Here is a 12095-nt window from a genome sequence, read left to right as displayed (position 1 = left end):
AAGTAGAGCCTGGGACAATGAAGGGTTGTTTTGTTGGTAATGGGAAAAAAGGCAGGATACAGAGCAGACAGTGGCTTTCCCAGAGCAGAGGGCTCCTGGGCCTCCCTGTTTTTGCTGGGAGCCGTGGTGGGAGGGGATCCACATACTGTGGGCTCTGTGCTAGCCCTTGGGAGGTGGAGGGCTCATCGTCTGAAAGGTTGTGTTGCTGCTTACCTCTGCTCTTCCATCCACAGCCATGACATGATCCTCTGGGCTTCCTTTCTGGAATTTGTCTTTGTTCTGAGTTTAATTTCTCCTTCTGTTTTTCCTCTTTCAGCACGAGATGTTTCCCAGAACAAAGATCTAGAGCAGAGCTGTCCCTCCACTCCTCCATGGCTGTCCCTTCCCACAGTGGCTGCTCCTCAAAACAGGAATCCAACTGAAGCAGTGGGTAGGTTTAGCATTCTAAAATCTGGGAACCTCCTCAGTGGTCCTTTGCAGATCTCATGTATGTCCTGTGTTTAGTTCTATACATGTTTTCCGAAGCACAACTCACATGGAAACATGCAGCATATTTAATCTGGACATATTCTCAGAGCTTCTTTGCTGCAGACAGAACTTGCTCAAGTGAGTAAAGAAATATATTTAACTCTTTGAAACTGAGTGGGTTGTTTTGTTAGACACAGATATCTCCCACAGCAAACATTTTCAGTTAGTAGCTCTCTAGCCGCTGTGTTCCATTTCTGCCATGTTCCCTTTCTGCCTCCTACTGAGGACAGTTATTTTTTGTGTTTATCTGGTCAGCTCAGGATGTACATGATGTGCTAATAGAAAAAGAGAGAACAGTAATGATGCTTAGCACTTCTTCCATTATGCTGCCAAAATATTAACGGATGTATCCTCACAAGAGCCCCAATAATAGATTAATACTATTATCTTTCTATTTAGGGAAATAGAAGCAGAAAGGTGAAAGACAATATGAAAGGGAACAGAAATGCATAGATGTACTTTTCTGAGCTTTTTATAGCTTGTACATGTTGTTTATAATTCTGCTTACAATTTACCTTTAGGTGTAACAGAAATATTAAATCTAGCTTTCCTCTGGCTTTACTGGGTACTTGGCAAATGAGGAGAAGAAACATCCTGAGAATTTAACCAAAAAGTGAGAAAGTTAAACCATCAGGGTGGAATTTTCTTCCGAATGTTTTATTTCAACAGGCATTAAAGATAGTAAAGACTTGGAAATAGAATGAATAGGAATCACTTGTCTGAGTCTGGCATTGCTTCCTTGCCATTCTGCATTCTCCAGAAGTAGTCATCCTTCTCCTCCATGGACAGCCCTGCTTCAGTACTTCATGGGCTGCTTTTATGTCAGGTGTAGGTCTCCACACCATGGTCCTTGGACTTATGTTTTAAACCTAAACTGAGCAAGAAAAAAAGGGCCAGATGATAAGCACTGGCTGTTCTCTCACCCAACCTTTGAAAAGCTCTCCAGTACTTCTTTAGTGACATTGAATACATTTAATTCCAAAGAGGATAAATTAATCCCTTCAACAATTAAGTTACTTCGTTCTCTGACAGCATTACTATCCTTGAAGAAACACAATACATGAATGAATTTAATAGCTCCTATTCTCTGAAAGAAGCATTTGTCCTGTCAAAAGAGAGACATGTTCTTAAAATCCTTTTTTAATTGAAAAGCCTCCCACTGCCTGCATACAGGTATAGACGTTTTTGATTTCCGCTACTCAAACTTCACTGTTGATGCATTTCCCATTCAAGGGAGAGCAGGATAAACTCAGGTTAATGAAAGAGAGGAAGCAACATTAGTCTCAGGGATTAAGACAGATGGGCTTATCTTGACTTCCACTGAGTCTGCAGGGAGGGAGTGACAATTGATTTTAGATAGAGCATGTTCAATTAGGTGCAATGTTTTTGTATACAGAGTATGTAATGAAAAATGAGGTTATATACTTAGTGACGTCTGCTCTGCAAGTTTGCCTCCTGTCTGTATGAGAGTGGTGCTGTAGGATCTTGTGGTTTAGCTTGTGAATAGTCAATCAATCAGTCAAGCACTGCTGCCCTTAGGGCCAAACATGCTGGTGACATCTCTGTCAAGACAGCATCTACTAGTGTGTGTAAGCATCTACTAGGAGGTAAGAGCTACAAGGCAGAAAAGCTAAACCAGAAAGTGCTTCAGGAGGACAGTGGAGGGAGAGAAGCTCTCAGAAGTACAAATCCTCCTTCCTGGGTAGGCTGCTTGCCATGGGAGCCCCTGTGTTGACACCACATTCGGTCCTGGCCTGTTTTCAACAGGCACTGTGGGTAGCCTGTGCCCCCCTGCTCTTGGGGATTGCCAGGCACGCGCCAAGCAGGAGAAACTTGCTGACTCTTGGCCTTGCCAGTGTACCCCTCGCCTCTCTCCAAGTGCTTTGTCAGCACACCAGTGTAAGGATGACTCTGGTGTGTCTTGTCAAAGTACAGCTAAAAATTTCGTTGGCATATAGGAACCAAACCTAAAGAGAGGTCAAAATAAACAAAGCACATCATCTGTAGTTAGTTATCCCTGCTCTTAACAAGTGTTTCACGAATTTCTTCCGAAGTACCACATGCTATAAGGTAAGTTGGAGTTGAAGGCAGATTCTAGTAACCATTCCCAAAGCTGAAAGTAATGCTGAGGACCGTGCCCACTGCTATGACCATCAATCCATGTTTATACTCCAGGTTCATAGGAGTAGCCACATGAAACCCCAATATTTTCCTCCCCAGAGTCTTTTCTCTGGGGAGATATTAGGAAATGTACAAATAATACTTTGACATTGCAGGCAGAACTGCCTTCTTCAAGTCTTCCCTTAATATACACCTCACATTCCTTAGTTAACACATCTCTACTTCTTATCTGTTCAAGGCTGCCATGGATCTTGTACCTTGAGAAACAGCGGCTGTGCTTTGTAGAGCTGTGGCTTCCAGCTCATGTGAACTTGGCAGTGAGTCTCTGCTGGTGATTTTGCTGCTTGTATTAAGTAAGTGCTTTCTCTTAGTGTTCCTCTCTGAACCACACTTGCTGTTAGCCCTGTAGTCCTGTCACTGCAGCCTTTTAAGGTGCAAAATGAAGTGTGTGACTGGAGCCACTTTGAGAGTTCCTTGTTGTCAGTAAGAAAATGTACCATTTCCTCATGTAGCTGATGCAGCAAATGTTGTAGTTCACTTCTGTTAGTGGATTTTGCTGTAGAAAAAGGCTCTGTAATGAGCAGCAGCCTGGGGGAGACTTCAGCCATGCAAATGAGCACTCACTGGCCTAAAGCCAGGGCAGCATGTGCCACTTGTAGGATCCTGCAACGTCTGCTGCCTTTTTTAATGGAGTTTTTGCTCACAGCAGTTTAATGCTCTGTAGGGTTTTTTCAGTTCCTGAAGGAAAACAGTGAAATTACTTGCAGTGATGCCTCAATAAATGTTCATGTCAGTAAAATAAACCACGAGCAATCACAAGACAAAGAGGCTCTTAATGATTCACGCTGTTTCTTGTGATTTTCTTTTTCTTTTTAACAAGGACGCCTGCACTAAACGCTGCACTTAAAAGCATTCACTTGATCTGAACTGACCCTACTCAGTCTCTTGGCAATTAGAGGAACCACAAACCCCATCAGTGTGATTTTGTTTTCTTAACTGAACAAATACAAGCATGTGTTGCTATGGTCAAATTGAACCTCACTGCATCTCCTGGTCACTCTGGACCACTCACAGGCAAAAGTCATTCTAAATCTCTCCCTTCCATGCAGTTTCTCCAGGTACTTTTGGGGAAGGTGCCTCCCCAGCAGGGCCTGGTAATTGGCTGTGGGTTTACAGAGGTCACATGGGGCTGATCTCTTGTATGAGCCCATCAGCCTTTGAGAGAGAAGTTTAAGGCAGAGATAGGCTGAGAAAGTTGAGGCTCTTCAGCCTGGAGAAGAGAAGGCTGCGTGGAGACCTCATAGCAGCCTTCCAGTACCTGAAGGGGGCCTGTAGGGATGCTGCGGAGGGACTCTTCATCAGGGACTGTAGTGACAGGACAAGGGGTAATGGGTTAAAACTTGAACAGGGGAAGTTTAGGTTGAATATAAGGAGGAAGTTCTTTACTGTAAGGGTGGTGAGGCACTGGAATGGGTTGCCCAGCAAGGTTGTGAATGCTCCATCCCTGGCAGTGTTCAAGGCCAGGTTGGACGAAGCCTTGGGTGGCATGGTTTAGTGTGAGGTGTCCCTGCCCATGGCAGGGGGTTGGAAGTGGATGATCTTAAGGTCCTTTCCAACCCTAACTATTCTATGATTCTATGATTAAAACATATTAAAAGCCATGGGGTCCTAGCAAGTATAAAGAACATAGTTATCCCTTTGCTTTTTAATGGAGATTGCTCCCTTAGATATATACGAACGTATTAATTTCTCTTTTGAATCAATGATAAACTGGTTTCACAGCTTTTTGTTCCCTTCAGCTGCATTTGTTACTTGCCATCAATAAATGATGATGGTGAGCTAAATGGAAACTATGGTCTGCTACCCGTGATGCTCTGACTGAGGCCATTGATCTGCTCTGTCTGTGGGGAGCAGCCCGTGGTCAGAGATGCTGTCTATGGGCACCACTGTACCTGGGAGGCCCAAAGGAAGGGGTTAGGAGGTCCTGAGATTCTAGCAGTCCTCCCTAGTGTTTGCTGGAGCTACCAAGCCAGCTATTGGGATTGTAAACTCTGAGACATGAGGGATGAAGTGAATATTTATTCAGTTTTACATACGACTGAAGCCATTCTGGAGAGGATGATACGGCAGCAGTGACCTGGCAAGGGCAGCTCAGTTTAAACACAAAGATGTCAGCATGTGCAAATAGGATCTGATGTTTTATCCCATGGAAATCTAAGAGAATTGCCAGTGAAAGGGGTTCAAGGCCTTCTGCAAGATGAGACACTTGAAAGGAAATGGGCTATTAGGCTGCACCAAGAGCCTTTTTACTGAGCTAGGCAGGTGGGCTAGTTCTGTTTTCACATGGTCCTCACTGGGCTCCCTCTGATTTCCTTTGAAATGGGAGTTTTGGGCTGAAAAGTTATATATTAAGCCATCTTTGCAAAGGACAATGTACTCTTCTCTAGTCCATCTCATTAAACAAGCATTTAGAGACACATTTATTGGGTTACAGCTGAAAAACCATCTCAGGCTGCTTGGTCAGATCAGTAGCTTTGGCCTCTCAACTGTGCTTCCCAGGGAGGTGACAGAGCAGGGCTCTGTGTGCCAACAATGAACACTGCCACAGGCCCTCTTTTCTGCGGAACTGGACCACAGCCATTGGAGAGCTTTCATTTTCAAATAGAAGTTATTTAAATAAAATCATAGCACCTGTCCTGGGACAGAAACTGGGAGTAGCAGGTTTCCACTATTTGCCTTTCCTCTAATTCCAGATATTAAGCACCTGGATTAAGGGTGGGATTTCTGGTGCAGTCTTTGTACAGGTGTGAAATTAGCAGTTTATCACATGGCAGGTGAGGCTCAAGGGAGACCTTATAACAGTCTTCCAATATTAAAGGGGGCCTACGAGAAATATGGAGAGTGACTTTTGACAAGGGCCTGTAGTGACAGGACAAGGGGGAATGGCTTTGACCTGCCAAAGGGGAGATTGACATTAGATATAAGGAAGAAGTTCTTCCCTGCGAGGGTGCTGAGGCGTTGGCACAGGGTGCCCAGAGAAGCTGTGGCTGCCCCATCCCTGGCAGTGCTCAAGGCCAGGTTGGACACAGGGGCTTGGAGCAAGCTGCTCCAGTGGAAGGTATCCCTGCCCGTGGCAGGCGGCTGGAACTGGTGAGCTTTAAGGTCCCTTCCAACCCAAACCATTCTGTGATTATAGGTAAAGCTTTTTTCATACCAATAAATAAATAAAGCAGTTAATTTCTAACATCAATTGCAATGATGGCATTAACAATAAAAATGAAGAGCAGCTTCAGCTTTGACACAGTTGAAAAATAAATCTGGACCAATCCTTATCACTAGTACAATAGATTACTCTCATGTATTCTGCCTCTTTCTTTTGCTGCAGTTAACTGCATTTTGAGATTGACCCTTTGCTAGGTACCTTTTCTGATGCTGAGGAATCGTTCTTCACCTCTACTATAGTCCACTTGAACTAAATAAACACTTGAACCAACCTGGGCTTCCTTTAGATTGTTGGGACTCCTTCATCTGTGCTGCTAGGCTGTTGTCCTGGGTTTACCAGGAGCTGTTTTGCTCCTTCTAAGTAACTGGTGCACGCTCTGTGTTTTGACTTCCAGCCTGGGCAGAGAGCTGATAACACCGATCATTTTTAGTTGGTGCTAAGTAATGTTTATTCTGGCCAAGGGCTTTGTGAGTCTCATGCTCTGCCGGGGATGAGGGAGGCCAGGAGGAAGCAGAGACAGGACACCTGACCCAAGCTAGCCAAAGAGGCATTCCATACCACAGCACGTCATGCCCAGGGAGGTAACTGGGAGTTACCCAGAAGGGCACGGTCTCTCTTCAGGGGGGTCGAACTTGTTTGGCGGTGGTATCGATTCTCTTGTTATTTTCTCTTATCAATATTATCATTGGTGGCAGCAGCAGTGATTTGTGTTACACCTTAGTTACTGGGCTGTTCTTATCTCAACCCATGGGGGTTACATTCTCCTGATTCTCCTCCCCATCCCTCCGGGAGTGGGGAGGGTCGGCGGGGGGGAGTGGTGAGTGGACAAGCTGTGTGGATCGGTTTAAACCACGACAGTTCTTTTTGGGGATAATTTTATTAATTATCTTGTTGCTGATCATAGAACCAAGGCTCTGCAAGTGAATACTTTGTATGACATCATACTGCTTTGTATGACATCACACGGCTCCTGGTAAACCCAGGACAGCTGTTCTTGCTTGCATATTGCACTTTTTCTCCATTCATTCATTGTATTTGTGGTCATTGAGGAAATAATGAGTTTTCTGCTGGGAAGATCAGTAAACACAGGATAAAATTGCCGATGGCGACTGGGACGCCTCCAGTAGAGGCTAGACAGAGCAGATGTCTTTCAGATATGATAAATACAGGTAATTCTGGCTTGAGACAGAGAAACAGACTGCAAGGCTCCTTCTAGCTCAGTTTGCCCAGGTTTCTATATAGCACATACATTAGTAATTTGCCTATTAGTGTCCCAGTGTGGTTTGCTTTAATATCACGCATACTGCAGTAAAATCTGATTTTGCCAGGAGAACATTAATTCAAAATTACCGTGTGCCATCTGCAAGAAGGAGGAGTATGACTTTTGCATCTAAATACAATGATGTTGGCAGGGCAGAAAACCGGTGAACAGTGGCTGATGTGCTGGAGGGCAGTGCCGAGTGTGAGTGTGCAGTGCTGTGCCCTGAACAAGGATGGGGCATGATTGAAACTGGTGCCTCTTGGACAAACCAGGAAGAGCAGAGCCCCAGGTCATGGGTGATCACATAGGATTGGACCTCTGGGAAACAGCCACATGTGCAAAAGACACAGAGAGAGGCTTTGGAGAAATGAAAGGGGAGTTCAATTTGTTTAATAGGAAGATACGAGCTGTCACAGTCTGGGCTGGATGCCTGACTCAGTGGACCCACTCCTTGGACCCCCAGCACTTCCATGCTCTTGGATTCAGGGCAATTCTTTGGTCACGGCACACAGCTGCCAAAGTGAAGATGAACTCCAACACTTCTTTATGCAGCAGGACCCTACAGTTTAACCTCTTTGGCCTCTGAAAAGAGAGGTTTCAGTCCTCACATCTTCCCAACAAGAAATGCAAAGCAGGTCATGCAGGCTGCTCATCACCTTCTCTGCGTTCTTGAATAGGCAGGAGCAGTGCAAATTCTTGGGAAACAGCTAAACCCTGAATGCAGCTCCTGCACCAATGCCTCCCCTTGTGCCTTCTCCCCAGGCTTTCTGGTGGGCAAAGGCAGCAGCCCTGCTTACAAAGGTGGGATTGATCAGCATGTGCACCAGGCACATCTCTGAATTATCACAGTTGCTCATATTTTCATCTGCTATAACCATACAGAAAACATGGGGGGTAGGGGAAGAGGGGGAATATAAAAGCAGCATAGCCTTTCTGTCCTTGTGTCTTTTCCTTTTTTCTCCCAGTACGGATTAGTGGTGTCAGTATTTGCTTTACTGTGCCACAGGAGTTGGTGATTACAAATCACAAGTCCTTCCCACATTCCGGCTACCCAGCGTACACCTCTTTGTCCACTCACCACACTGATTGCCTCATTTTCTCCACTTTTGTCTGTGATCTGATGGTTTCCGTTCATCTGATGGACCTGTGTGCTTGCTTCTTCTTGTGCCCTGTCATTAGACTGGTCCCCAGTTTCCATAGAGATTGCAAGCCTCACCTTGCCCTCTGAATCATGGTCCCTTTGTTGTGTTTCCTGACTATGGAAGAAGGACATTAGTTTGCTCCAGGCACTGAAGTAAAGAAAAAAGATGTATTTGGTTCCCTCAGCATAACAGTAATTTAAATGAGAGCAGCCTCAGCATATGGTGGGACTACAGAGAGCAGGTTATTGTGCAAAGGTCACTGTGTGGGGCACTTGATGGCAAATGAAGGTCAGACCTTGAGGTCTGGAGAGGAGACAAGGCTATGTGAAAGCACCAATGTCCTTAATATAGAAAGCCAGGAAGATAAAGAAACACTGATTACAGCTCCGAGGCATTAGGTGTGTGTGCTGTAACTTGCTCCTCCTGTTAATGTAAGAGTAGCTGTGAAAGTTATGCCTGGTGATGTAGTGCTGCTGGTGAGGCATGTGGCTAAAGTGAAGTTCATCTGGCTGGAGCAGCTGAAGGCAGCGTGTGCTATCTCCTGCGCAGGAGGGCAGAGAAACAAGCCTCAAATGTCACCACCCATTAGCACTTATCTGACAAGGCAGTGGCCAGCAGAGCTGTACCGGAGCAGCACCTAGAAAGGTGCATCAAGGTAAATGCAGCAGTATCACCTGGAGCTGTTGCCTATTGGAAACCCATCCAGTTATGTTCCCTGTGCTCCTGCAGGAATGAAGGAAAAACACAGCAATGTTTTCATCCCATTAGCGCCAGGTGCCCAAATGCCAACTATTAGAGGCCAGCACTGGTAGCCAAGGGAACAGTCCTCCCACAGGAAAATAAGAAAAACACAGCTGTGGCGAGGCCAGCACACAAAAGGCTAGCCAGATCATGAGAACATTTGGGTTTTGTTGTGGGGTTAAGGAGGTGTTTTAAATACAGATGGCTAGCTCTAATCTTTTCTCCATTCTGAGCACTTAGACAGCCTGCAATCTAAAGTGCTGGGGCACTCTTCAGCTTTTAATGGGTTCTGGGAAAGCTTCAAACAGCTCTTGCAAGCCAATCAAATAAATGCTCAGCTGGGTCTGACCTAAAAAACTTGCTCGGTTTCCAAAAACCAGACCTTTGTGTATGCCCGTGCACCTACCCACTGGCTCAGCCCTGGCTGCAGATAGAAAGTGAAGAGGCCTGTGGTGAAAGGCTGTGTTTCTGTCCCAACCTCTGCTGCCCAGCGGTTTAAACTCTGTGCAGGCCCTTATTTAATACATGCACAATAACAGCCATGCATTGGTGCCATAGGAGCATATTCCTACTGGGAGTTTCACCCTGTATGGATCGTAAAGGAATTAGCAGAGGAGGTCTTGAACTCGTGAATGATTTCTGTTTCAGGTTGTCCAGACACTTTGCAGATATCGAAGAGCTAATTTGATCTGATTTGCGATTATATTCCAAGAAAAACCTGATCTGAATATGCTATGATCTGGATCTGGTTCCTTTGTTAAATGAACAAAATAGTCTTTGGATTGTGATGATTTCCTTGAGGAACACACATAGACCAAGCTCTAGAAATCATCAGCTGTTTGACTCCAGGGCTAAACAAGGTAGTCTGAGCAGCTATAAGGAGTCCCAGCAGGCTTTTGTTGCACATGGTGTTACTGCAGCTCTTGCTGCACTCTGGAGACATCAGGGAAGAAAGCAGTTTGATACAATGCTTTCCTGGGATAAGGAGATACTTCAAGGGCCAAATTTAATTACACGTTCTTTTCTTTTACCTATTGAGCAATAAGAAAACGTAGAATTCATTTTGAATTAATTACTCTGTTGTTTTTATTTTGTATAAGAACAGGTAAGTTTTAGCTAGAAATAATTCCTCTGCTATACAATTTATTCTGGCTCATTTTTGTTGTAAGCCAACCCTTCCTTTCAGACGCTGTAGTATTTCTTGAACAGCTCTGCTACGAATGATCTTGGAGTGTCTGGGGCAAGCTAAGTTACACTCCAGCAAGTCCTTGGAAACAATCACATAGGTCCCAGCTGAGGGAAGCCAGCTCAATGTGCTGCAGAACGTGTGCAGTGTCCCTTTGGTTTCAACTGTATTCATAGGCTGAGCCGTATTGCACATAGCAATTTCTAACAAGAAACAGCATTTATGTTTGTCACTTATTAGTTCAAGCTGCCAAACACAGACAGTACTCAGTCAGTTCTTCTCCACACACTCATCCATCAATTTTCAGTGTCATGACAAAAGCAGAGAAATATCCCAAATTGCACAAGGACCTCTCTGAAAGGAACATTTCCAGTATGAAGGTTCAATGCAGTCAGTTCTCAAGGTTATATCTGTTTCCCAATCTCACAATATCTCTGATCCAGCCTAGTGTACAGGAACTGAATCAAAAAGCCTTGTTTTTTCATACTTAAACCTATCAAAAGAAGTTACTAACTTTCTATCTGTCACCGTATGCATATCCCCAGGCAATGTTAATGCCTTTGAAGAGCACTAAGTGAAGCAGCCTGAAGCTTGCTGCTCTTCAGCAGCAGTAGGTTCCTGAGCACCACATGTCTTCACTTGCTCTATATGCCATTACCTCATGTTGTGTGTGTGATGCTGGCATTGCACCCTGGCAAAGGACCCCCCCTTGGGTTCTCACAGGGCAATGTTTCGACTGGTGCTTGTAAGATACCAAACGTCTACAATCTGGCTCAAAGTTCTCATCCATGTATCTGCTTGTGGGATGACAGCAAGTATTCTGGCTCAGTACTGCAAAACACTGAGGGAAAATATCTATTGAGATCAGGTGGAGGTTATTTATGTAAATCATAGATCAAAACCCTTTCTTGAAATTGTTCCCCAGAGATTATAATGAAGAAAATAAATAGTATATATAAAGGGTTTCCAGGGCTCTGCTATGGTATAAATATAGCCTTAGGCTGCAGCTTGTAACTGCACAGTGTCTAAGGCAAAATCATTCTGCATTTGAAAGGATGGAATGCTTTACGTTCTTACCTAAAGATTACTAGGGACACATACAGGCATTGCAAAAGAGAATACGTTCTGACTTTAGTTTAACATACATAGGAGGATGGCATTAGGTTAGGAAAGTTCATAGAGAATTAAAACTGATCACTGGGGGTCACCTATCTGCTATCATTTATGGAACTGTATTAACTAGCTTTTAATTTGTGTTGCAGTTTAAACCATCACTGGATCAGCATCATTACTGCAGTGCGATAGTGTGATCTGGAAATGTCCATCATCTGTTGGAGCAGCAAACAGAACATCCAGCACGTACCGCACGTTGTCATTTCATCCTGTAATACACAGAAAACAGGAATTACAAAGGCAAGTACAGTGCAGAGATGTTTTTGTTACCTGTCTGTGGAAAGTTTTTGCTGTACCAAAACCTTTGTGCTGCTCCTATAGAAACCATTGCTTGTATTGAACATTTGTTCACACATTCTGGTGCTTTTGTAACTGTGTCAGTCCCTGGGTTCCAAGGAACATGTAAAACTCACAAAACCCAGAAGAAAAGAACTTAGAAGATGTTCAGAGATTCAAAAAGATCTGAATCTTTTAACCTCAAATTATGTATAATGTCTCTGAGGGCCAGTGTCTATTCATCACAAACACCAGGGTGTGTAAGCCACCACTCTGAGGCAGGTTTGGGTCCCTGTGACAGCCACCGTCACTCTCTCAGCCTACCTGACAAGTAAGAGAATATCAACTTTCTTTGTACCAAGCACAAAAAAAAAAATCAGAACAATGCCATAGAGAAAACCTTCAACTTAAGAAGGCAGACAAGAGAACTTCCCTGAAGGTAAC

General features: G+C 44.3%; 1 long non-coding RNA gene across 1 annotated transcript; it reads left to right on the top strand.

Moving 5' to 3' along the window:
- The first annotated feature begins 238 nt into the window (after positions 1–238).
- On the top strand, positions 239–11609 carry LOC136011481 (uncharacterized). The gene is made up of 3 exons (XR_010611393.1): positions 239–430; positions 2888–3002; positions 11465–11609. It is a non-coding gene; the product is annotated as an uncharacterized LOC136011481 (long non-coding RNA).
- The last annotated feature ends 486 nt before the right edge of the window (positions 11610–12095 follow it).

This window comes from Lathamus discolor, chromosome 3 (assembly GCF_037157495.1).
Source record: "Lathamus discolor isolate bLatDis1 chromosome 3, bLatDis1.hap1, whole genome shotgun sequence".
In the NCBI taxonomy this organism is placed as follows: Eukaryota; Metazoa; Chordata; class Aves; order Psittaciformes; family Psittacidae; genus Lathamus; species Lathamus discolor.
The sequence above is the reverse complement of the archived record's forward strand: the minus strand, read 5'-3'. Positions and strand labels throughout refer to the sequence as shown.